This window comes from Camellia sinensis, chromosome 6 (genome assembly GCF_055761805.1).
Source record: "Camellia sinensis isolate YWXY chromosome 6, ASM5576180v1, whole genome shotgun sequence".
Lineage (NCBI taxonomy): Eukaryota > Viridiplantae > Streptophyta > Magnoliopsida > Ericales > Theaceae > Camellia > Camellia sinensis.
In genome coordinates, this window is record NC_138966.1 from 42,692,014 (window position 1) to 42,716,118 (window position 24,105).

The 24,105-nt window shown below is 35.4% G+C and overlaps 1 non-coding gene and 1 pseudogene across 1 annotated transcript; one reads left to right on the forward strand and one right to left on the reverse strand.

Moving 5' to 3' along the window:
- Positions 1 to 2,787: 2,787 nt before the first annotated feature.
- The window catches only part of LOC114307777 (ATP synthase subunit gamma, mitochondrial-like), a 33,217-nt pseudogene continuing 11,899 nt past the window's right edge, over positions 2,788 to 24,105 (forward strand).
- On the reverse strand, positions 6,104 to 6,185 carry LOC114307892 (small nucleolar RNA R16). Its single transcript, XR_003645275.2, has one exon. It is a non-coding gene; the product is annotated as a small nucleolar RNA R16 (small nucleolar RNA).

Sequence of the window (24,105 nt, forward strand, 5' to 3'; positions counted from 1 at the left end):
AATATGAGTGTCTTTAGGCACGAATAATTCACTAGTGTGTATATATATATATATATTCGCTCATCGCATTCTCATGATACATTGATATTCTTCGCCTATTTATGTGTGGTGATTTTTTACTTAAAATTTTTTTTATCAACGAAAATTAATGATTAATCATTAAATTGACACCTTCACGCACACCCTTTGTAAAGACCTAAGTCTTGCCTCCTATTCCACTATTAAAAATTGAACCGAAATCTCCCCTTGAAAAAATACTGGTAAACCCCCTTGAATTTGCGTGTGGTTATTGTTCGTTAGTGGTCTGTTGTTTTTGTGACTTGGGCTGTTTTATAGTGTTGCTCTACTATCTTGCTTGGCTGGTTGTTTTATTGTTGTGTTAGTGTCGGTGGTTTGGATTTGTTGGGTTTGGGTGTTTTTTATTCTTTTGCTTCTGCTTGGGGTTTTAAGTTGGCACCTTGCTTAATATTTATTTTTGGGGCTGATTTCTTTGCTTATTTTAGTGTTTTCTCACGATTGACTTATTTTATAAAATGGTGTTATATCTCTTTAATTTTGTTTATCTAATTTGCCTTCGATGATGTGGCACACAATTATATGAAACAGTTCCACACTCCTCTCCCTCTCATCTTTATCTTCCCTAGTTTCACATCATTAAAGGTGGAATTAAAAGAATAAATTAGGAGATAAATTATTATTCTATTTTGTATGTGCCAATCTAATTGAGATTAATAGACAATGATGTGTTTTTTCACCTTAACTTTTTCATGTGTAGGTGTTGATTTCCGAACACACAACCAAACAAAGAACTTAGCTAGAGAGCACAAGGCAAAATAGATTAAGCCAACCACCTGCCAATAAGAAAATGAGAATACCGCGGTGGTTCGTCCGCCCAGGGGCACTCTGACGATCAAGTCAGTCAAACAATCTCTCAAAGATCTCACACAAGTACTCAATGCACAAGTTAAAGCATACCTTAGACCCATAAGGATGCCTCATTTTTATAGCCAGCAATGACCTAATTCCCTAGAAGTCTCACTTCGTAAAACTTAAGCTCAATGCTCATCTCGGACTCTCAGCTAGATAGGGATAAACTCCTCAGGAGCCTTATCCTTATCCAGACTAAGAGCCTCCTCTTAGCTAGGACTCTTGTCCCTTATCCAAATATCTCGGGATTCCGGCATTATTGCACCAAACCTCGGCAATATCGTAACCACCTCGGCAACGTGACCTGCCCACCTGGCACCTTGGCTGACATCTCGGAAACACCTGAGCCACGTGGCGTCATTAGCAAAATACCTCTCTATAGCTACCCCATAGGTTCTATTACCTCGACAACTGAGGTGATGGAACCTATAAATGTACTTTTCCGACCGAGATCATTATTCGTCGACTTTGGGTAACGAGGACTCAAATGTCCCTTTTATCAAGAATCAAGAATCAAGAACCAAGTTTTTTAACATCTCAATCGAGATCGCTTCCTGTCAAGGTCATTACCCCACTAGTTCAAGAATTTCAAGAATCTCTATTGCTCATGAGCTGTCACGCTCCATTGCCCCAACTGTTTCTTCCACGTGTTCCCTTCTTATTGGTTCGTACCTGTCACGCGCCATCAAGTCACATTGAAGCTGCTACGCTACCTGACAAGCACCTTGTCCAAGGTAATTTCATCACGCTTGCTGCCTTTTCATTTTTTAACAAAACTTCTTCATTCTCTCTCCGTTTTTTCACTTTTGCAAATACAATCTCTCTCTTGCTCAGATTTTCTCTCTACAATCCTCTTCTCGAACTGCCGTTGTTGTGCCTTGAAGCTTTCTGTAACTAGTCCGTTTATCACCTCTTACTAACCTGGTTTTAGCCATGCTCACCGTCTGACTTCGGTGAACTCCATTCTGGCATCTATTTCTTCAGCTCCATTATGTAAGTTCCTCATTCTCTTTCTATTTCATTTCGAATGATTTACTATTCATGAATGAATTTATCTTTAACCCACTGTACATACTGTAATTGTTCATGTTTATCCCTTGATTTGTCTATTGTTCCTCATGTTGCTTGGCTCTGCTTTCTTATGCTCTGTTTGGTTCACATTTCTTGCACACTATTTTGCACTCAATCACTTAGATGTTAATAACTTCGTTAATGCCTCTAATTATGTTTCTGTGTCTTCAAATCACTTATCCATATTTTGAACATTTTCTTGGTTACTTCACCCATGGTTTCTTCACTCTGATTGTGCTCTTAAATACTTAATGCTGCCTTTGCTACATCTGCGTTGATTTGATTTTGAATCAAAACTGAGGAAATACCGTTAACAGACCGGAGTTGGGGTTGAGATCCATGCAGGCAGTAAGTACAGTCTTCAAGATCCCCATCTATAAAGTCTTGGAGAGAATCAAGAACTAGCCATACTACAGGGCACCACAAAGAGGCCCAGGGAAGTTCATAGGTAGGAATCCTGGGAAGTGTTGTGCCTACCATGAGGAAGACGGACACATAACACAGGGATGCCATGCTCTGAAGTCGTACCCAGAAGATTTGGTCAGGCAGGGACACCTGAGATACCTGATCAATGAAACAAAAACAAGAGAGGAGCAGGCAAAGCTGGCCCAGATGCCGGCAGCAGTAGCACCACTACCACTGCAAGTAAAAAGGCCACAAGTAATCAATGTGATTTACTCCAAGGTCAACGAGAACGAAGTTCGAGGGAAGACTCAGAGGATAAAGCATCTGCAACATGTCTACTAGGTCCAGCAAAAAAAACCCAAGACAAGTGGACATTAGGGGCCAATGATATTTTTCACCGAAGAGGACCTGGATATGGTTCAGGATCCACACAACGATGCACTGGTGGTGACATCGAAGGTTGGAGATTGCCAAGTGAGGCGCATCCTAATTAGTGTAAAATAACACATAACTTATTGTTCAAATAATACTTTTTGTTCATATAACACAAACTCACAAAAGAAAAAATATACATTCATTTACGTACACAAGTGATTTGGTGTTAACATTACATGTATCTTGGAATGCTACTGTAAATATTGTCTTCCAAAAATGTATAGAAAAATGTAAGGACTCAACTTCTATTGATGATTTAACACCACAAAAGTGACAATAAGGCAACTTTACAAGGTCAATTTCTTCATCCATTTCAAACTCTGATTCAACAGTCCCTCCCTTTCATACTTTGATTCAACAATCTAGTTAAAATAAATAAAAACTTTGATTCAATGATCCTTAAAAAAAAAAAAAAAAAAAAAAAAAAAAAAAAAAAAAAAAAAAAACCTAAAACAAAGTACACTCTTCAAATGGTGAATGTTGCACCTTACTAAACATACAACATCCCTGAAACCATATTTTTTAGGGTTCATTATACCGACTATCCCTTAACTTCTTTTTTTTTTTTTTTTTGTTGGCAAAAATCAATTATTAGTTGTTAAATTAAATTAGCATTTATGAAAGTTAGCGTCCCGTTTGCAAAGCATTAAGTGCTTGCTTCCTAATTCAATTTTCCCTTAGAAAGAGTTGAACCAATAACTTCCCATTGAGACTAAACCCTTTTATCACTTTAACCCATTCATCTATAAACTCGTACATTTTAACCCTTTCAATTCAACTATCAAAATGTATCACTCTTAAAAAGGATGTATTTATTTGTACATTTATATACAAGGTTTATAAATGTAAGGGTCAATATGTACAGTACAAGTTTATTGACAAGGAAAAGTGATACGGTCTTGGTGTAATTAAACCAATTTCAAAATATATTTATAATAAATTGCAGGAAGGCCCATAATCAAGCATACTCAAAAATCAGAGAGAGAACACAGCACAAGCATTACCTGAAATCAATGTTCACAAACAAAACACAGCACAAGCCTACTCAATAATCAGTGTACACTTTAATGATGACTAAACACCTAAGATCAGACGTGCAATCATATATATATATATATATATCAAAAGAACTTTAAAATAAGATCAGAAGTGAAATATAAAAAATTCACACTTATCCACATATACAGAATATTAATCGGAAAGTATGACACGTTGTACTGCAAAAATTCACACTTCACCACAAGTTTTCATTCCTTACTCCATACCCTACCACCACCCACCATGCATCACCGCCATCAGCCACCACCGCTGGCGACTGCCTCAGACAACAACCATAGGCCACCACTCTGGTTGGTCTCTTAGACATTGGAGAATAGATAACAGACATAATAAAATCACATATTTAATTTGGCGCAGTTTCTAAAAGAGGGAAAACAATTAGCACAGTTATGCATCATACAAATCATACAATTGAAATAATTAAGTCCAATTCTAGCTTTGTAATACTTCATTTTTTTAATCTAGTTTCTAAATAGGAAACAAATCTATGTTACATTTTAAGGCATGATGAGAAATTCAATTATACATAATAATGACAACACATAAGTCATGATTTTACTTTGGTTTTCAAAGTCATTTTGCTCAGAAGAAGCATAGTAGTAATCACAGACAACTTATATGTCCAGACATAATTTTAACGACTTCATCATAGCAGCAAGCATATTAAGAAGTATACTGAAAAAAAAACTTAAGCTTAAAGTCAGACAATGCAAGGATACTATAATAGTAATAGAGTATATCACAAAATCTATATCAGACACAAACAAAAAGTGTTCAAAACAATGTGGAAGCTTAAACCTATGGACTTGCACGTAAAATACAGCATAGTCCAGGATCTCAGAGGCATTCCAAAAGTGGAAATTTGTAGACATTCAACATGGGATCAGGTTCTGACCGCCCGTCTGCTTTTTCTCATCATTGAATAAATTAAGGAAAAAATATATTTTAGAAATGCTTCTGAAAATTTTTCATCCTTTGATTAAGTTGTGATATTTTATTGTATTTGTAAGAATAATACTAGAGATTATAAAAAATATATATATCATCAAATGTTTTATGAAAATTTTTCATCATTTGATTAGTGTGTGATGTTTTATTGTATATAATAGAGACCCCTTTTTCCTTGACCCCCACAACGCTCCACAGACACATATCAGTAAGTGACAAGAGAGCAAAAAAAAAAAAAAAAGCAAAATGCAAAAAGTTGACCAATCCCAATACATTGGAGGTGGTGAGGTCAAAAGGTTGAGACCCCTTTTTCTTCTTTGCCCCCACCACCCCCAATGTATTGGGATTGGCTAACATTTTGCTTTTTGTTTTGTTTTTTTTATTTTTTTTTTCCTCCTATCACTCACTGACATGTGTCTGTAGGGGTTTTGGGGGTTAAGGAAAACATTGGGGTGGACAATCTTTCATGATCATTTTCATTATATATATATTTTTTGATAGTTCTAGCATTACTCTTACAGAAAGAATAGTATTAGGGATCATGAAGAAATATCATGAAATGTTTCATGAAAAATTTTCATCTATTCATCAATGTGGTGTTTTATTATATTTGTGATCCAATAGTGGAGAACCTTTCAGGATCATCTTCATGATATTTTTTCTATAATCCTAGCATTACTCTTACAAAAAGAATAATAAGATCATAAAAATATATATCATGAAATGTTTCATGAAAATTTACGTTTAATTAATTTGTGGTGTTTTATTATATTTGTAATCTAAGGATGAAGAATCTTTCATGATCATCTTCATGATATTTTTCTTATGATCCTAGCATTACTCTAAAAAGAAAGAATAATAATCATGAAAAAATATCATGAAATATTTGATCAGAATTTTTCATCATTTGATTAGTGTGCGGTGTTTTACTGTATTTGTAATCAAAGGGTAGAGAATCTTTCATGATCATTTTCTGTGATATTTTTTTCATAATTCCTAACATTCCTCTTCCAGTACAGAAAACTTTGATACATTAAACTCATAAATTTTTACATCAAATTGATATTTATTTTTTTATCCTAACTAATTGGTTATTTTCCCAATAAATAATGCAAAAACTATTCCTCCATCATAATTCTTTAAAATAGAGAAATTGACACCCAAAAAGATTAAGAAAAACAACAACCCATTCAACCTAAAAAACACCACATGCCTTCCCATCCGACAACTGGCGGTGAGTCTACATAAAATTAGAAGGGATGACATTAGATAATAAACAAAGTTTGTAGTCTACATAAAATTTAGTGTGTAGGATAAGATTAATTACATCACATGCCTTCTGTAACGCCCTCAAAATAATAACATTAAACCCATCAAATAAGACATGCATTGATATGTAAAAGTTCCTCTTTCTTCCATACATCAGAATTTCATTACATAAGTATTACATGTTAACAACAAAAGTAAATGCCCTATGGGCTTACAGCTTTCCAAGTTAACACTTGGTTACAACAAAAGAGTACTAACTCATTACAGAATAAGCCCTTGGCTTGAATTACATGTAATACATCAAAAAGTAAACGACAAAAGTATGTCCGCCTCTAGCCTCCCAAGCTATGTCCTTGGAGGTGGCATGCTACCTGTACCTGAAAATGATATTCCCATATAGGGTGAGCCACAGCCCAGTAGAAATACACTAAACCAACCATGAACAATGACTAAAAGATTAGCAATTGATAGATGGCCAACACTGATACATTCTCATAAATCACATATTTATGTCATACGACTTATGAGTCCAAGTTACTTTTCATTTTCCCTTTTTAACAGATAGACATATAAGTTCTATCCATATTCTCAACAGATATGTATAAAAACAATACCCACATTCACAGATAAGCATATAAGCTATATCCACGCTTCACTAAGATAAGCATATGAGCTCTATCTTCACTTCTCTAGACAAGCATATGAGCTGTATCTACGGAGTTCATCCCCTATCTTCTCCCAACACTATCCGGTTTAGAGGTACATCCCCTATCTTCCCCTAAACCGCGGAGTACATCCCCCATCTCCTCTACACATAACGTATACAAACATATTGGTTCTATATACAATCACTCAATACATACAATTAATGTATTCTATCAACCGTCAAATTCCATGACACATTCCATTGATTAGTTTCCGTTTGCCTAATCATCATGCATTGTCTACAACAATTACGACTATCCTCCACCGATAGCCCAAAGCAGTTATTTTTAAACAGAAAATAAATGCACAATGGATATTCAATCAACATTTCATTTCTTCATTTCTCACAATTAATTATCCCAATTAATTAAACAATGTAATTAGGTCGTTATCCATAATTACCATTTCAACCCTTAGGTCCCATTTTCATCAATGATTCAACATTTATTCTATTTCTCTATGCCAAATATGCATCTAGGTTTATTATGAATAAAACCCCAACTTTTGTAAAATTGCACAAAAGCCCCAAACTTTTACCAAATTACCAAACCAACCCCAACATCTCAAAATACTAAAATTTAAAGACAAAATCCATAGAGAGGAGTAGGATATCCCTACCTCGAAGTTTGAGCCAAAAAGGAGATGAAGACTCGAAGATCAACGTGTTCCAAATTTCAACTTTTTCAGATTAAAACAAAGCTCTCAATGCCCTCTATCTTTTTAACAAAAGCCTAAGGCTAGATCCACACTCTAGGGAGAATTCTTAGAGAGAATGTAAGTTTAGAGAGAGAGAGTCTCGGATCTAGGGTTTGATCAAAAAAGAAAGTGAAAAAGTGATGTTCAAAATCGCTACTGTCCGCTGATATAAAACACGCTCGCTCGAGCGAAGCCTTCGTCGCTCGAGCGACCAGACACAGAAAACTCTCGCTCGAGCCAAGAAGTTCTCGCTCGAGCCAAAAACTCAAAAGTGCGCTCGAGCGAAAGAATGCTCGCTCGAGCCAACAACTCAAACCCTCAGGTCTGCAACCAGAAGCACGCTCGAGCGACAGACCTCTCGCTCGAGCGAAGAACAAACCAGACCGCTCGAGCCAAGAAAAGCTCGCTCGAGCCAAGAAATACAACTCTCAGGTTCAGAACCAGACGCAATCGCTCGCTTGAGCGAAGCCACTCTGGCTCGATCCACCAGACACAAACTCAACTCTCGCTCGAGTGACCAACTCCTCGCTCGAGCGAAGGTCCAAAAATCTGGGCAGCAACACTAGGCTCCCAAACACAACCAACCTGTAACAAACCTGCCCAACACATCCTATAACTCAATAAACAAAGTAAAGAGGATGCAAACTAGGTAATAAACAACTACCAACATCCACGGACACATGTCCGGATCACTGTACAACAAGGGTAAACTCGGGATCGCTATAACCTCCCCCCCTTAAAGAATTTCGTCCCCGAAATTAAGCACAAGTTTTCAAAAACAAGTTTTCCTCCATTTTAAACGATGTTACACTTTAACATTCAACAATTCGACCCATTACCGGTCACCCCCTCCTTTTAACAAGAGGCATTTCACAATATGTAAACAACATATGTACTTTCAACATGCATCAACATTACGCATTATCTTTCCAATTTCAACAATATATTCAACATATATAATGCTACATTCAACTTCCATATGAGGCAAGTTCCAAAACATACTTCCAATAAACCAAAACATTTTTAATGTTTCACAACTTAAGACATATATAAAAGCTCTTAAGTTCAACAATAGTTCAAAATTTAAATACAAGATTACATATCAACAAACAAGTCCGAATATTTCTCTCGGACTTCCAACTCACGTTCCCAAGTGGCTTCCTCCACTCCGTGATGTTTCCACAAGACTTTCACCAAAGGAATGGTCTTGCCACGCAGGACCTGATCCCGCCTATCCAAGACCCGAACCGGTCTCTCCTCATACGAGGCATCCTCATCTACCTCTAAATCGGTCCAATCCAACACATGTGATGGATCTGGCTCATACTTCCGATTTAATATAATCCACATTTATGATGCCATTATTCATATAAGATCTCACAGTACTGTGTTTTCTTCTGATAGGTCTGGATTTACTGTAATAATAACGGTTATTAACTCGACCAATTGCTGTGGTGCTATCGCAATGAATCAATATAGGTGGAATCGGTTTTTTCCAACAAGAGATTTCATTTAACAAATCTCTTAACCAATTTGCTTCTTCACTGGCAGTAGCTAAAGCAATAAGCTCAGCCTCTATTGTTGAATTAGCAATAATGGTTTGTTTTTTCGATTTTCAACTTATAACACCACCTCCCAATGTAAATAAGTAATCAGTGGTTGATAATGAATCACCTGACAAGGAATTCCAATCGGCATCACTGTAACCTTCAAGTACTGCAGGATACCTATTATAAAACAAGCCATATTTTATGATACCAGATAAATATTTCATAATCCGCTCAATGGCTAGCCAATTATTACTACCAGGCTTGCTAGTAAACCTGCTAAGTACTCCAACTGCATAGGCAATGTCAGGTCTAGTACAATCAGTCGCATAACACAAGCTACCAATCATACTAGCATATTCCTTTTGATTAATTACATCCTCATCATTTTCAATAGGAAATAAACGCACATGAGGATCAAAGGAGTAAGAACATGCTTGCACTTATAAAAATTATATTTTCTCAAAATTTTCTCGACATAATGCGACTGATTAAGAAATATACCATCACAGGTTTTGGTAATTTTCATTCTCAAAATATAATTAGCCTCACCAAGATCTTTCATATCAAAATGGCTACTAAGCATATTTTTAGTTTCCACGATGATATGCAAATTAGAGCCAAATATAAGTAAATCATCCACATAGAGGCTAATAATGACATGTGAATTTTCTTCAAATTTATAGTAGATGCATTTATCACATTCATTCGTTTTATAACCATTCTCAATCATGCAGGAATCAAATTTCTCATGCCCACTGTTTAGGGGCCTGTTTTAAGCCATATAGGGATTTAACTAGCTTGCACACTTTGCTTTCTTGACCGGGTTCCACAAAACCCTTAGGTTGATCCATATAGATTTCTTCACCCAGGTCTCCATCTAAAAAGGTTGTTTTAACATCCATTTGATGAATCTTTAGATCATGAATTATAGCCACTACAATTAATAATCTAATGGATATAACTCTAGTAACCGGAGAAAATGTATCAAAAAAGTCAAGATCTGCTTGTTGTTTAAAACCTTTTGCAACAAGACTTGCTTTATATTTATCAATAGTTCCATCTGGTTTAAATTTTTTTCTCGAAACCCATTTACAGCCAATAGTTTTACAACCTGGTGGTAAATCTACTAATATCCAAGTTTTATTGGATAATAATGATTCCATCTCATCATTTACAGACTCGTTCCAAAAAATAGAGTCAGGAGATGCCAAAGCTTCTTGTAAACTTGATGGAGTTTCCTCCACATTAAAAACATGATAATCAGGGGCCAAAATCTTTTTCTAATCTGGCTATTTTACTCCTTCTTGGTTAAAAAACTACAGTATCTTGGTTTTGTAAAAGAAGAGTAAAGGAACCGGTTTCAGATAAAATATTTTCTTGATAATTTTGACCCCCACCATTTTTTGATTTAAAAGGAAATTTTTCTTCATGAAAAATTGCATCACTTGATTCAAAAATTATTTTGTTTTCAATATCAAAAAATCTATAGGCTGTACTATTTGTTGCATATCCAAGAAAAGCACAAGTGGCAGCTTTCACACCTAATTTAGGTCTTTTAGGGTCCACAAGTCTAACAAAAGCTAGACAACCCCAAACCCTCAAATATCTCAAATTTGGCTTAGGCCCTTTCCACAACTCAAAAGGTATAACTTTTGTTTTTTTTTTTTATGTGGCACTCTATTCATAACATAACATGCAGTTAAAATTGTTTCTCCCCACAAATTTGAAAGAGCACCTGCTTCAATTAGCATAGCATTTGTGAAATCAGTTAAAGTTCTATTTTTCCTTTCTGCTACACCATTAGATGCAGGTGAATATGGTGGAGTAGTTTCATGGATTATTCCCAAAGACTGAGCAAACGAGTTGAATCCAAAAGATTCATACTCCCGGCCTCTATCACTTCTATATTTTTTAATCTTTTTACCAAATTGATTTTCAACTTCAAGAAGGAATTCCTTAAATTTTTCAAAAGCATCACTTTTATTTTTCAACAAGTATACATAAGTGTATTTTGAAAAATCATCAATAAAAGTGATAAAATATCTATTTCCACCACGTGTTAAAATTCCTTCAAATTCACATAAATCAGTGTTAATTAATTCTAATAATTTAGTATTTCTCACCACACTTTTATGAGGCATTTTAGTTATTTTTGCTTGACTGCAAACTTCACATTTCTCAAACTTATTTGTCAATCTGGGAATTAATCCTAAACTACTCATGACTTCCACATATCGGCTATTAATATGACACAGACGAGAATGCCAAAAATTCATAGAAGATAGCATGTAAACAGAAACATGTGCTTTCTTATTCTCAACATTTAATTTAAACATTCCATCACAGGCATACCCTTTCCCCATAAATATGCCTTTTTTAGTGATTATATATTGGTCAGATTCAATAGTCTGCTTGAAACTAGCTTTGTTAAGCAAATAACTCGACATCAAATTTTTTCTCATGGACGGTGTGTACAACACATCTTTTAAAATAAGCACACGTCCAGAGGTAAAATTCAGCTCAACATCCCCACACCCGAGCACCTTGGTTAAACTGGAGTCACCAAGCATAACAGTCCTCTCCTCATTAAAAGGAGTGAAATCTTTGAACCAATCTTTATCATAGCTATGCCTATTGGCACCAGAGTCTGCCCACCACTCTTCCACAGATTAAACCATAAAAATATTTGTGATCATAGCTACAAATGGTTTCTCGGTAACATTAGCCTGTGGTCGAGACTGTTGTTTCCGAAATTTGCAAGTTCGAGCAATATGCCCACTTTTGCCACACACAAAACATGTCACATTTGTCAGACCTTGTGAAGGGAGTTCTTGGCTCCATTTCTTTTGCCTCGGATAATTTTTATTTTGTGGCCTTCCAGTATTTTTCCAGATTTTCTTAATTGACTTCAAGTGACTATTTTATGAAATCGACCTTTAGGTAAAATATTTCTAGAAGTTAAATTTACCTTTGCAGTGGAATGCTCGTGTCATAAGCGCATCTTGTCCTCGTGCTTCCTCCTCCACCCGAATCCGTGTGATTAGAGTCTCCAAGGACGTCTCTTTTTGCTTGTGACACATTGACTTCTGGAACTCCTCCAAGATGATGGTAGTTTGTCAACAATACCTGCTACAACAAGATTGTCTCCAATTTTGATGCCTTCGGATCTAACTTCAGCCCCTAGCATCTAAAAATCTTGAACTTGCTCCACCACTGATTTTCCATCTATCATCTGATAGCGGAAAAAACGGCTTGCAGCAAATTTTTTAGCGCCTGCCTCTTCAGTGTCATACTTATTTTGCAAGGCTTTCCAAATTTTCTTGACAGTGGTGTAAGTAGTATCATAATAATCATAAAATTGATCCGAAAGACAATTCAAAAGATAATACTGACATTTATACTCATCTGTGTTATATTTCTCGATTTTTCCAAGATGAGCGACATACTCCTTGTCGGTCATCTCTTCAGGGGGGACTTTGATCGGATTTTTCTCGGTCAGGATATAGGCCACCTTGAGGAGACTGGGGTAGAAAAGCACCTTGCCTTTCCATCTCTTGAAATGGGCTCCCTTGAATCGGAAGGGCTTGTTGAGATCGCCGGTATTCTCGTTGGGTTTCTCTAGTACTGGCTCCATGAATTTTGCTATTTGAATCTCCTTAAAATTGTTGGTGATAATTACAAAATAAAATACTAGAAAATACAAATAATAAAAATTACAATAACTATTGTAAGAGCTGAGGCGTAGGAAATTCGCTCTATTTAAGGAGATTCAAGCCCTCTGCGGTTAGGCAAAGCCTTAGTCCGGTGTAGCAGAAAAACCTGGACTTGTCCCGCCTAGGATACAACAGCCCGACTAAGTCGTATGGTTCACCAATATTGCACAATTGGTTGAACCTAAAGCTTTATCACATACACCCTTTTTTATTTGCCTAATAATCTCACACAAAACATAATAAAGCAACAAAAACTTCTTCTCTTTTTCAAGATAAGAGGTTAGCTCATTTTATAGGAGATGAAAGCTTGGTGGACAAGTTCCTTGGAGGAGGATTCTTGGAAGTTGCTTGGAGGATAAGTATAAGAGAGGAAATTGGTGGGAAATTTCCTTGGAGGTGAGGAAACTTGGTGGGAAATTTTCTTGGAGGCTTTGTGGATAAGAATGAAGACTTGACTAGGCAAAGACTGGGAAGACTTGGAGAGAAAGAAAACCAAATCAAACCAATAACACATTATAATATTAAAATATCTGCTAACAGGATGTAGTATCATTGTTGTCCATGAAGTGCAGTGATGACTGTTGTGCGACCTGTGTGACTCATTTTTAGTTATATTTTGATAATCTAAACCGTTAAATTTTAAAAAAATATCGACAACAATATATCTATAAAAAATAAAGTTAATCGGATAACAACAACCTATTCATCAAATCACATCTTTATATAAAAAATGAATATGCATGTATCAAACTGAATACAAATGCTATTTGATGAAAATATTATTGATAGCCGATCAATTTGATTTTTTACAACAATATTGTTCTCGATATTTTTTAAATTTGAATAGTTCAGATTATTAAAATAGGACCCAAAATGAGCCCCACGAACTGCACAACAATGACGCCAGATCCAAGATAATTTTTCTTCCTAGTTAAAATCCCTTAGTATTATTATTTTAGTAGCTTAGGTTTCTTTATCTCACCTTTTACATTGTTTAAGTGATTTCAAAATTTTAAAATTTAACAACTTTTTTATTACATCTCCATTTTTTGTAAAATTTATATTTTAAAAATTTTATTGACAAAATCTTTCAAACCCGACCTATAAAAATTTCACTAACCTATCTTAGGTCACTAACCTGGTCTTTTGTGTGTGGTTATTGGTCATTAGTGTTATGTTGTTTTTGTGACTTGGGCTGTTTTATAGTGCTGCTCTGCTACCTTGCTTGGCTGGTTGTTTTATTGTTGTGTTAGTGTCGGTGGTTTGGATTTGTTGGGTTTGGGTGTTTTTTATTCTTTTGCTTCTGCTTGGGGTTTTAAGTTGGCACCTTGCTTAATATTTTTTTTTGGGGCAGATTTCTTTGCTTATTTTAGTTTTTGCTCATGATTTACTTATTTTATAAAATGGTGTTATATCTCTTTAATATTGTTTATATAATTTTACCTTCAATGATATGGCACACTCTTATACGAAGCGGTTCTACACCCCTTTCCCTCTCCTCTTTAACTTCCCTAGTGCCACATCATTAAAGGTGTAATTGAAAGAATAAAATCAGGAGACAAATTATTATTTTGTATGTGCCAATCTAATTGAGATTAATAGACAATGATGTATTTTTTTCACCTTAACTTTTTCATGTGTGGGTATTTATTTCCTACCACACAACCAAACAAAGAACTTAGCTAGAGAGCACACGACAGAATAGATTAAGCCAACCACCTGCCAATAAGAAAATGAGAATACCGTGGTGGTTCGTTTACCCCGGGGGACTCCAACGATCAAGTCAGTTAAAAATCTCTCAAAGATCTCACACAAATACTCAATGCACAAGTTAAAGCATACCTTAGATGCAACGACCCCAATCCATAATTAACTACTAATTTGTAATTAAGAATGCTAACTAAGTGTTTAGAATGGAATTATGTGCTAATTGTGTATTTTGTATGTTATTTGGCTTTCTATTTGTTACTTGTAGAAATATCTGTCTGGAATTCTGCTTTGATCTGAAAATTAAAAGCCTTTTTGGCCTCCAAAATCGAAAATTGATTACGTCAATATGTTATTTGAAATTTTTAGAATCATATGGCATATTTTATTAAAAATTGATTCAGTTCAGTAAAATCGCATGTGATTAAATTGAGGCTTAATTGGAATTATTTCTTTGATTAATTGAATTTTGTGCTAACCTTGATTAATTGAGGCTACTTGTGTTTTATTAAAATGATGCATGATTGGTTACCTAATCTAATCCTATTCATGATCCAAGATGTGATTAAGTGTAGTATGAGTTGGGTATTTTGTGATATTGAATGTAGGGGATTACAACTCTTGTGGGTGTGTTAGAATAATGCATGTTTGTGCATGTGTTCACAAGTTATATAATATTTTATCATTTATTCTTAAAAGTGACCGGACATCTTGCCGATCATCTAACCTGACATCCTACCGAACGACTGACTACTATCGCATATATATATATATATATAATATTTACAATATGAAATATGGACATCATGCCGGTCATACAAGATGACCAACAGCTACACCATCATCATTATTATTATTATAATTATTATTTTTATTTTTGGAATATGAAATTGCATAGATATAATAATAACAATATAGGAGCTTTAGATATCTGGCCGAACAACTTGAGCACATTTTTTTTAGGGGATATGAAGCCGCATATATATATATATATATATTAACAATATAAAAATAGCAACTTGTTACTTTTTGACAATACAAAATGAATTAAATTTTAGAATAGAGAGGCTGATGAAGTGTGTATATAAAAAAATGCAAGCTGAAATATAAAAGTAACTTTTTTATTGTAATTTGACTCAAAATTTACTAATACTAATACAGATGCTCTAATAATAGATTATTGGATGTTAGTTAAAAATTAAATAATGTTGAAAGTATTTTAATACGCATTCATATATTTGTTATTTATTTCAACACATTTCTGTCATAAATGTGAATATTATCCATTGTTTAATAGACAATGCTTAAGATTTTCTTTTTAGTAAATTACTATTATAGTATACAACAGCAGCAACAACAACAACCAAAACAACATCAACAAAAAACAAAAACAAAAATAAAAAAAACCACCTCTTTTTTTCGATTTTTTTTTTAGTGATTTTTTTTTTTCACATTTTTGTGAAAATATTTTACTTTTCTAGTCCGTTTTGTCAACACAAATCTAAAAAGTATATTTTTTATAAAAAAAAATTTAAAAAAATTACTAAAGACGAAAATAACCTAAAACAGAATGCTTATTTTTTTCAAAATTATGTCAAAATTTAGCTTTTTTTGTCTTTTCTAAATTATTTTTTTAATTGTTTTTTTAAAAAATTATAATTTTCTGGTTTTTCTTGGTAAGATGAATTTGGAAATCTAAAACTTTCTGAAAAATTTTGAAAAAAGTTAACTAAATCCGAAAATAAGCCCCTCCGCCTCTACCCCCCCCCCCCAAAAAAAAAAAAAAAAGAAAAAAAAAAGAAGCCAAAAATGTCATTTCCAAAACACCCTTATTGTAACATTCTAAAATAATAACAATAACTCACATCATAATATTCCATAGAAATTATCATTAGCATTATATTTAGCATTTTCCATTTATACTCCTTGATTATACAAAATATAACATATGCGTGCATACATTCATAAATCCTAAATCTTAAATCTATAGCATATGACATATTTACCTGAATTGAAATAAAATGAGAATCAAGTAATTTTGTGCCCTCTTGGCGACATCTTTCCAAGTCAATGCTTGGATATAACAAAATGAGTTCAACTTAATACAGTAAAAAATCAGGGCTTATACAAAAATAATTACATCAAAAGAAAACAAAAGAAGCCCTTGGCTCCAAGTCCTCCCAAGCTATGTCATTGGTGGAGGCATATCATCAGCACCTGAAAATTATTTTTCGCATTGGGTGAGCTAAAGCCCAGTAAAGATACTTTAATACAATGTATAAATCTTAACAAAGTCATAAGATGAATGCATATACATGCCATTTGTCAAACGTTTTACATTTTCATTTTAAAATAATGCAATGCCCGAATTATATATATCAATTCATAAAAAATAAATAAAGAAATCCTTTTATATCAGAAAATAGGGCAGTAGATAGAAAAATACTAGGAATCTCTAGGTACGTGTCCGACAATAAGCTATACAAGTACTACCAAAGCCATTTTGCCGGTACTAGCCAGAATGATCGGCACCTAACCGCACGGGTTTCTGGATTTCACCACGAACACACAAGCCAATATAATAACCACAACCACATCCCCTAACCAAATTCACCAAGGTATTCACAATTTTTTTCTCAAAACTATACACTTTCAACGCATAAGTATGAAACAATGCTCGATGCAAGATGTATGAATAATTAGTTTCAATTTACCTAATCTTCATGCAATTTCTATAATAATCAAAGCTATTCTCCACCGATAGCCCAAAACAGATATTTCTATTTAATAGATAGTTTTCAACCAAAGATATAATCTTATCATTTTCAAAATAGGAGCGATATTATATATCCAACTCCACCATCATCATCAACAAATACATTCATTTCATCATTTCAAAACCCAACATCTTTTCCCTTTTCTTTCATAAACCAAATATCAATGATTTTTGAACAAAAACTCATTTACTTTCAAAATCACATTAAGTAAATTAATTCCAACATTTCAACATGTCTCATCCATAAACACATCCCACAACCTTTCTTAAGAACCCATTTGAAAACCCCTCTTTTACATTTCAAAACAAAACTATAGATTTAACCCAAAACTCCCAAATCACTAAGTCTTTTCAAAGAGCAAATAACTAGGCTAAGAATCATACTAAAGGTTGAATAAATCCCGACCTCAAGATTAAAAGAGGAAAAGAGTAAGGGTAAAATTTTGATGGAATCGAAAATAAGATCCTCTTCGATTATAATGAAACTTTCGATGAGCTCTGCATTTTTCTCCAAGGAGCTATGGTGGAGAAATCAAGGGATGAGGGTATATTTGAGGTTTTAAGGCGAGATTAGAAAGAGAGAGTAAAGAAATTAGGATTTGGAATGTTTTAGAGAGAGAGAGAGAGAGGGGAAGTGAAAAAGTGATAAAATTTCCCTTTAGCCGATTTGATATACGTACAGACCGCTCGAGCCACCAAAACACTACTCGAGCGTCAGACATAATAAGTGACACTGCTTGAGCGACCAAGAACATTTCTCGAGTGCATAATGACCCCCTCCCAAAAGTTTTACAAACTGCAAAAGACCAGACCGCTCGAGCGAATAACACCATACTTCAAGAAGTTTTGCAGACCTGGAAAAATACTGGGAGATCTCAAAGACCGCTCTAAAAAATAAGCAGAAAACTAGACAATAACTCTTTTAAAAAACGAATTCTCAACATGTTTCAAACACAACAATAACTCTCAAACAACTAAACTCACCTAGCAATAAGAGTAAGAGGTTATAAACAACAATTAAAAATATGGACTTCCAAATCTAAAATCATGAAAAGGTCGGATCTAAACCAAAACCGTTATACTTATATTACTACTTCATTTCTTAATCTTGACATAATTATGTAATTATATAATTTATTTTATATTTAAAATAATATAATATTATTTATTTGTTAATAATTTCTCTATTTAATTGAATAAAATTGCAATTTTTCCATATACTAAATAAATTTTCAAAGGTAAATTACACTCACACTCATCTTCATTGAGATTTGAAAATATATATATATATATATATAATTAGCCTCATATTTTTAACATAATTATATTAATCTCCTTCAAAATTTTAATTCACATAACACTTAATTTTTTTTATCAGTAATTCATTAGTCATATAAATAAATAAAAAATATTATCATCATTTTTCCTACTAAAATATATATTTATATATATTTTTTTTCAATGTCTAGTATTAGTTTCGGTAGCTTTAATCATAATAAAAAGGAAGTTAGTGTAATTATGCCAAAAATGTGAAATTGACTATATTTTCTCTAAATCTTAAAAGATATGAGTGTAATTTATGATCATAAGTCATGACTTTGTACTCTGTATGATGATTTTTTTTTATTCCATTTAGTATTTTGAGATTTATCCATTCAAAATTGTTGAAGGCGGTTTCGAGCACTTACTTTTTAAAAAATATTATTTCGATATTTTGATTAGCTGAAAAATCAATCTATTAATTTTTTTAAAAAAAATTCATAATCAATATTGATCTTATTTGAAAGATCTCAAAAATAAAAATTCATAGATATCAATTTTGTTAAAAATAAATTTGTAGAACTCAAGTTATGAGATCTTAAATTTTTTTTAGCACAAAATGCACACAAGGGTAAATTTGTCTAACAAAAACTACATGTCCTTATGGCCTTAAAGTCATGTTTGTTTGGCTTCATAGATGAGGATCTTGGACTAACAATCCTGTGAATTCTACATTACTCATGTTTGGTTGACAAAAATGCAATGGAATTAGTGGGATTATAGATCTCCCCACATGGTGGGGTTAGCTTTCCCATGGGAAGGGTGGGATGGCTAAACCAATCCCATGGGATTGAGGATGAAAAGACAAATTTACCTCCACATTACAAAAATAACAAAGTCACAATGAATACTTTTGTAATTTCATAAATTTAATCCTAAATAACTAATACCACTGCACTAGTACACAAACAAACATATTTTATCTTACGTCTTTAATCTAAAATTGCCACACTAATAATTTCCCCACTTAATCTTACTGTATTTATAATCTCATCCAACCTAACATGCCAAACGAACGAAGCCTAAGAGTTTAACACCTACAGGTTTAGTTTTGAGAATTGGATTTAGGAGAATGATATGATGTGTAAGTGCACATTATATGCACCTTATGTAAAAAGTATAACTTTCCTCAATAAATGTATAACTTTTGTAACAAAAAATATGACCTTTTGCTTCTTACAAAATTTATAACTTCTCTCACAAGAAGTATTACTTTAGTTATACATGACTTTAGGTGCACCTCACAACCTCAAAATTATAACTTTCATAAGCAAAACAAAAAATAAATAATAAAAAAAAAAACCGGAATGTAACTTTCATCTCACAAAATGTATGACTTCTTTCATATAAAATATAACTTCTTCTACAATGTACACTCTACCTTGGATTATGGCTTGTGTCTCCAATTTTTAATGTGATAAAATAACACCAAGGCGTGGAAATTCTTTTTGAGAGGTTACATTTTAGGGTTAAATTATAGCGACCCCGGTCTTTTCCCATTTGATTATTGTATCCGGACTTAGGTTCCGTAGATTCTGTCATTGTATAATTGTTGTTGTTGTCCCTTATTTTCTCATTTGGAATTAGAGGATGTGTTGGGCAGGTTTGTTTCAGGTTGGTTGGGTTTAGAAACCAAGTGTTGCTGTCCAGGTTTTTGGTTCTTCGCTCGAGCGAGGAGTTGTTCGCTCGAGCGAGAGGTTGCGTCTGATTTGGACCTGTAGCTGTGCATTCTTGGCTCGAGCGAGATTTTCTTCGCTCGAGCGAGTTGGTTTGTTCTTCGCTCGAGCAATAGTTCCTTCGCTCGAGCGTGTGTCTGGTTACAGACCTGTGGGTTTGAGTTCTTCGCTCGATCGAGTTTTCTTTCGCTCGAGCGAGCTTTTGGGTTGTTGGCTCGAGCAAGGCTTTCTTGGCTCGAACGTTGCTTTTCTGTGTCTGGTCGCTCGAGCGACCATGTCTTCGCTCGAGCGAGCCTGTCCAGTTTATATACACAGCAGCGGGATTTGATCAGTCTTTTTCATTTTCTTTTGATTCCAAACCCTAGGTCCGACTTCTCTCTCTCCCTACTCACCTTCTTTCTTAGATTTGATCCACTTAGGGTGTGTTTCTACCCTAGATCCTTCATTAAAAAAATAGAGGGAGTCGAGGACTTTCATTTAATCTGAACATTTGGCGATTTGGAGCACTTTGGTATTTGGGCACTCATCTTTGTCTTCACCATTTGTGTTGTTTTCTTCGAGGTAGGGATTTCCTACTCCATTTATAGGTTTTGTTCTAAGTTTTGGTAATTTGATATGTTGGGGATACTTTGGTAAATTTTGGGAAAAACCCTAGTTATACTATTGAATTAATTTGTATAAGTAATTCATGGAATTGGGAAAAGATGGTTAAATTCATGGAATTGAGGAATTTATTGATTAAATAGCATAATTGGGTATTTGGAATCACTTGTCTATTGAATTGTTGACATAGTTATTTTCAGTTTAGAAATAACTGTTTTGGGCTATCGGTGGAGGATAGTCGTGATTGTTGTAGACATTGCATGTGGATTAGGAATAACTGAAACTAATCACATTGGTTAAGTCATTAATTTTGACTATGGTATTGATACAGAAAATACGTGTATTGATTGAGCATTGCATTTGCATACATTGTTTTGTGTGTGGGAGGAGATAGGGGATGTACTCCACGGTTTAGGGGAAGATAGGGGATGGACCTCTAAACCGGATCTTGTTTGGGAGGAGATAGGAGATGGACTCCATTAGCATCACTTTTGTGTGTGCTTATTTATATAGAAGTGTTTTATTGATACAGCACTAAAATGTGTATCAATCTGGAAGTATGAAGTGTTTGATTTGAGCTTGAGTCTCATTTGTTTGTTGATATTGGAAAGATGTGAATATGACATATGTGATTCACTATTGTAAGTTTGGCCAGGTTCTGAGCCATGTTGATAAAATTGGAAAGTAAAACGTATCTTTGGCAATAGTGTCATGAGACTGTAAAATGAAGTAATTGATTATATTGGTTAACCATCTGTTGAATGCTATTGCTTTATTCATTGCTTATATGTGGTTTAGTATATTTCTATTGGGCTGTGGCTCACCCTTTATGGGAACATCATTTTCAGGTTCAGGTGATAAACTACCTCCAAGGACTTAGCTTGGGAGGGTTTGGCTTCTGGATTGAAGAAGACTACCTTTAGTTAATAGTTTTTATTTATTAGTACATGTAAACATTCAAGCCTAGGGCTTTTCTTGTATTGAGATTAGAACTCATATTTTTGAATCCAAGTGTTGGCTTGGAAAGATGTAAGCCTGTAGGGCATTTTATTCGATGTTACATGTAATGCTTTATTTCGTAATACTCTGATGAATGAATTAATAAATTGTCTTCTTTAAATAATGCATGTCAATGATATATAATGGGTAAATTTTGAGGGCGTTACAACTTGGTATCAGAGCGTACCGGGTTTGAATACTTTGGGTACGTGGGAAGTGATTAGTATCACATTGGGTTCGTCTCGTTTGATAGAGACTTAGTGTAATGTTATATGCTTATGTGATAACATGTTTATGTGATTATGTGGGTATGGAATGTAGTTTCTAGGATGTTGATTGGACCCTTGAGTTTCTAGTAGTCTTGTTGGAAAGGCACTTGGTCATTGCTGCTTCCAACCGGAACTATAGTAACGCATTGGGACTATCATTATCCGGGAATGAAATTCGTAGGTGCTTATGTGCTTACGTGGAATGAATTATTGTTGTCCATTGCATTAGGACGCGAGTGTTTAGCTTCGGCACATTTATTAATGTGCTAATGTCTTTGTTTCCCTTTATTAGGATGTCAGGACGAGGACGAGGACGCGGTAGGCGTGGTAGGCCGGGTAGGTAGGAGGTGCCTGTGCCAGAAGAGATTCCAGCAGTTCAAGAGGGAATTGGCCAGGCCAATATGGCCGAGCCAGTAGGCCAGCAGGCTATGGGCGCTCTAGCCCGAGAGATAGCAGGGGCATTCAGGGAGTCAGTAGGCATTCTCAGAGCTGAGAATCAAGCTCAGGCTGTTATTGCGGATGCATGACCTTCCTTTCTGAAGAGGGAGTTCTTCCGGTCTAATCCGGATGAATTTGTGGGTGATCCAAAAGAGCCGCTTAAGGCAGATGAATGGCTCGAACAGACAACGAAGACGTTTGAGATGCTTGGCATCGAAGACGAGGGGTTGAAAGTGACCTTGGCATCTTTCCAGTTGAAAGGGGATGCGGGTCAGTGGTGGAAGTTTACTAAGGGGCGTATAGGAGGTACGTGGGAGGCTTTTGTGAATGCTTTCCAGGAGAAGTTCTTATCTCCAGCTGTTAGGGAGAAGCTGCGAGACCAGTTTTGTCAGCTTAAGCAGTCGAGTTCTTCAGTGGCCGAGTTTGAGGCTGCATTTACTAGTTTGTCCAGGTTTGCACCTGAGTTGGTGGCGTCTGAGGAACGCCGTTGTATTGAATTTGAGAAGAAGTTGAGACGTGGCCTCAAGCTGAGAGTTGGGGGAACTATGATTCGGGATTATGGGCGTATGGTTGATGCTGCAGCCCACATGGAAATTATGATGCAGGAGGAGGAGGAGGGACAGAAGGGCTCCAAGAGGAGTCAGGATGGTCAGAGTGATGGTAGGAGACAGAAGGGTTTTAATCCTCAGCAGTCTCAGGGTAGCTTTTCTAGATCGACTTTTCCTGTGCCGAGTGCTAGTTCGAGGAAAGGCAATCAGGGAGACATTACCTGTTTCAAGTATGGCCAGCTGGGCCACAAGTCTCCAGTTTGTCCTCAGAGGGGAGGAGTGCAGAGAGCAGCATCATCTTTAGCTCGATCTCAGAGCCAGAGTCAGGGTAGAGGCCAGCCACTCTCGTGTTATCAGTGTGGTCAGCCGGGGCATATGAAGAGGTATTGCCCGCAGTTGGGTGGCACACCTGGTGCATCGGGTTTGAGGTCGATTCAGGGTCAGCAGCCAGCTCAGTCAGGTCAGGCCTCGAGGGCCAATCAGGGGGCTTCATCGTCCCAGTCAGTGCAGCAATCTTATGCTCCTAGGGGTGAGCAGGTTGATCAGAGGTCGTCTGGGCGCGTGTATGCTATTACCGCGCAGGATCTTGTGCCGGCACCATCAGTTGTGAGAGGTACCTTTTTGTTTTGCAACTCGGTTGCTAATGTTTTGATTGATACGGATGCATCTCATTCCTTTGTGTCTGCTGCATTTGCATCTGTTTTGGAGTTGGAGTTAGCACAGTTAGCATCTCCTATTTGTGTAGTGTCACCTCTTGGGGGTGAATTGATCTTGAAACAAGGTGTTAGGGGTTGCGATATAGAGGTTGATTATCATAGAATCCCATTTTCCTTTGTAGTTATGCTTATGAGGGGTTTCGATGTTATTTTGGGTATGGACTGGTTATCGTCATACCGGGCAGTTATTGATTGCTACCGCCAGAGGGTCACTTGTTGTACCGTGAGCAAAGAGTATTTTCATTTTCTGGGGGACCGGGTTGGTGATGTGTTGC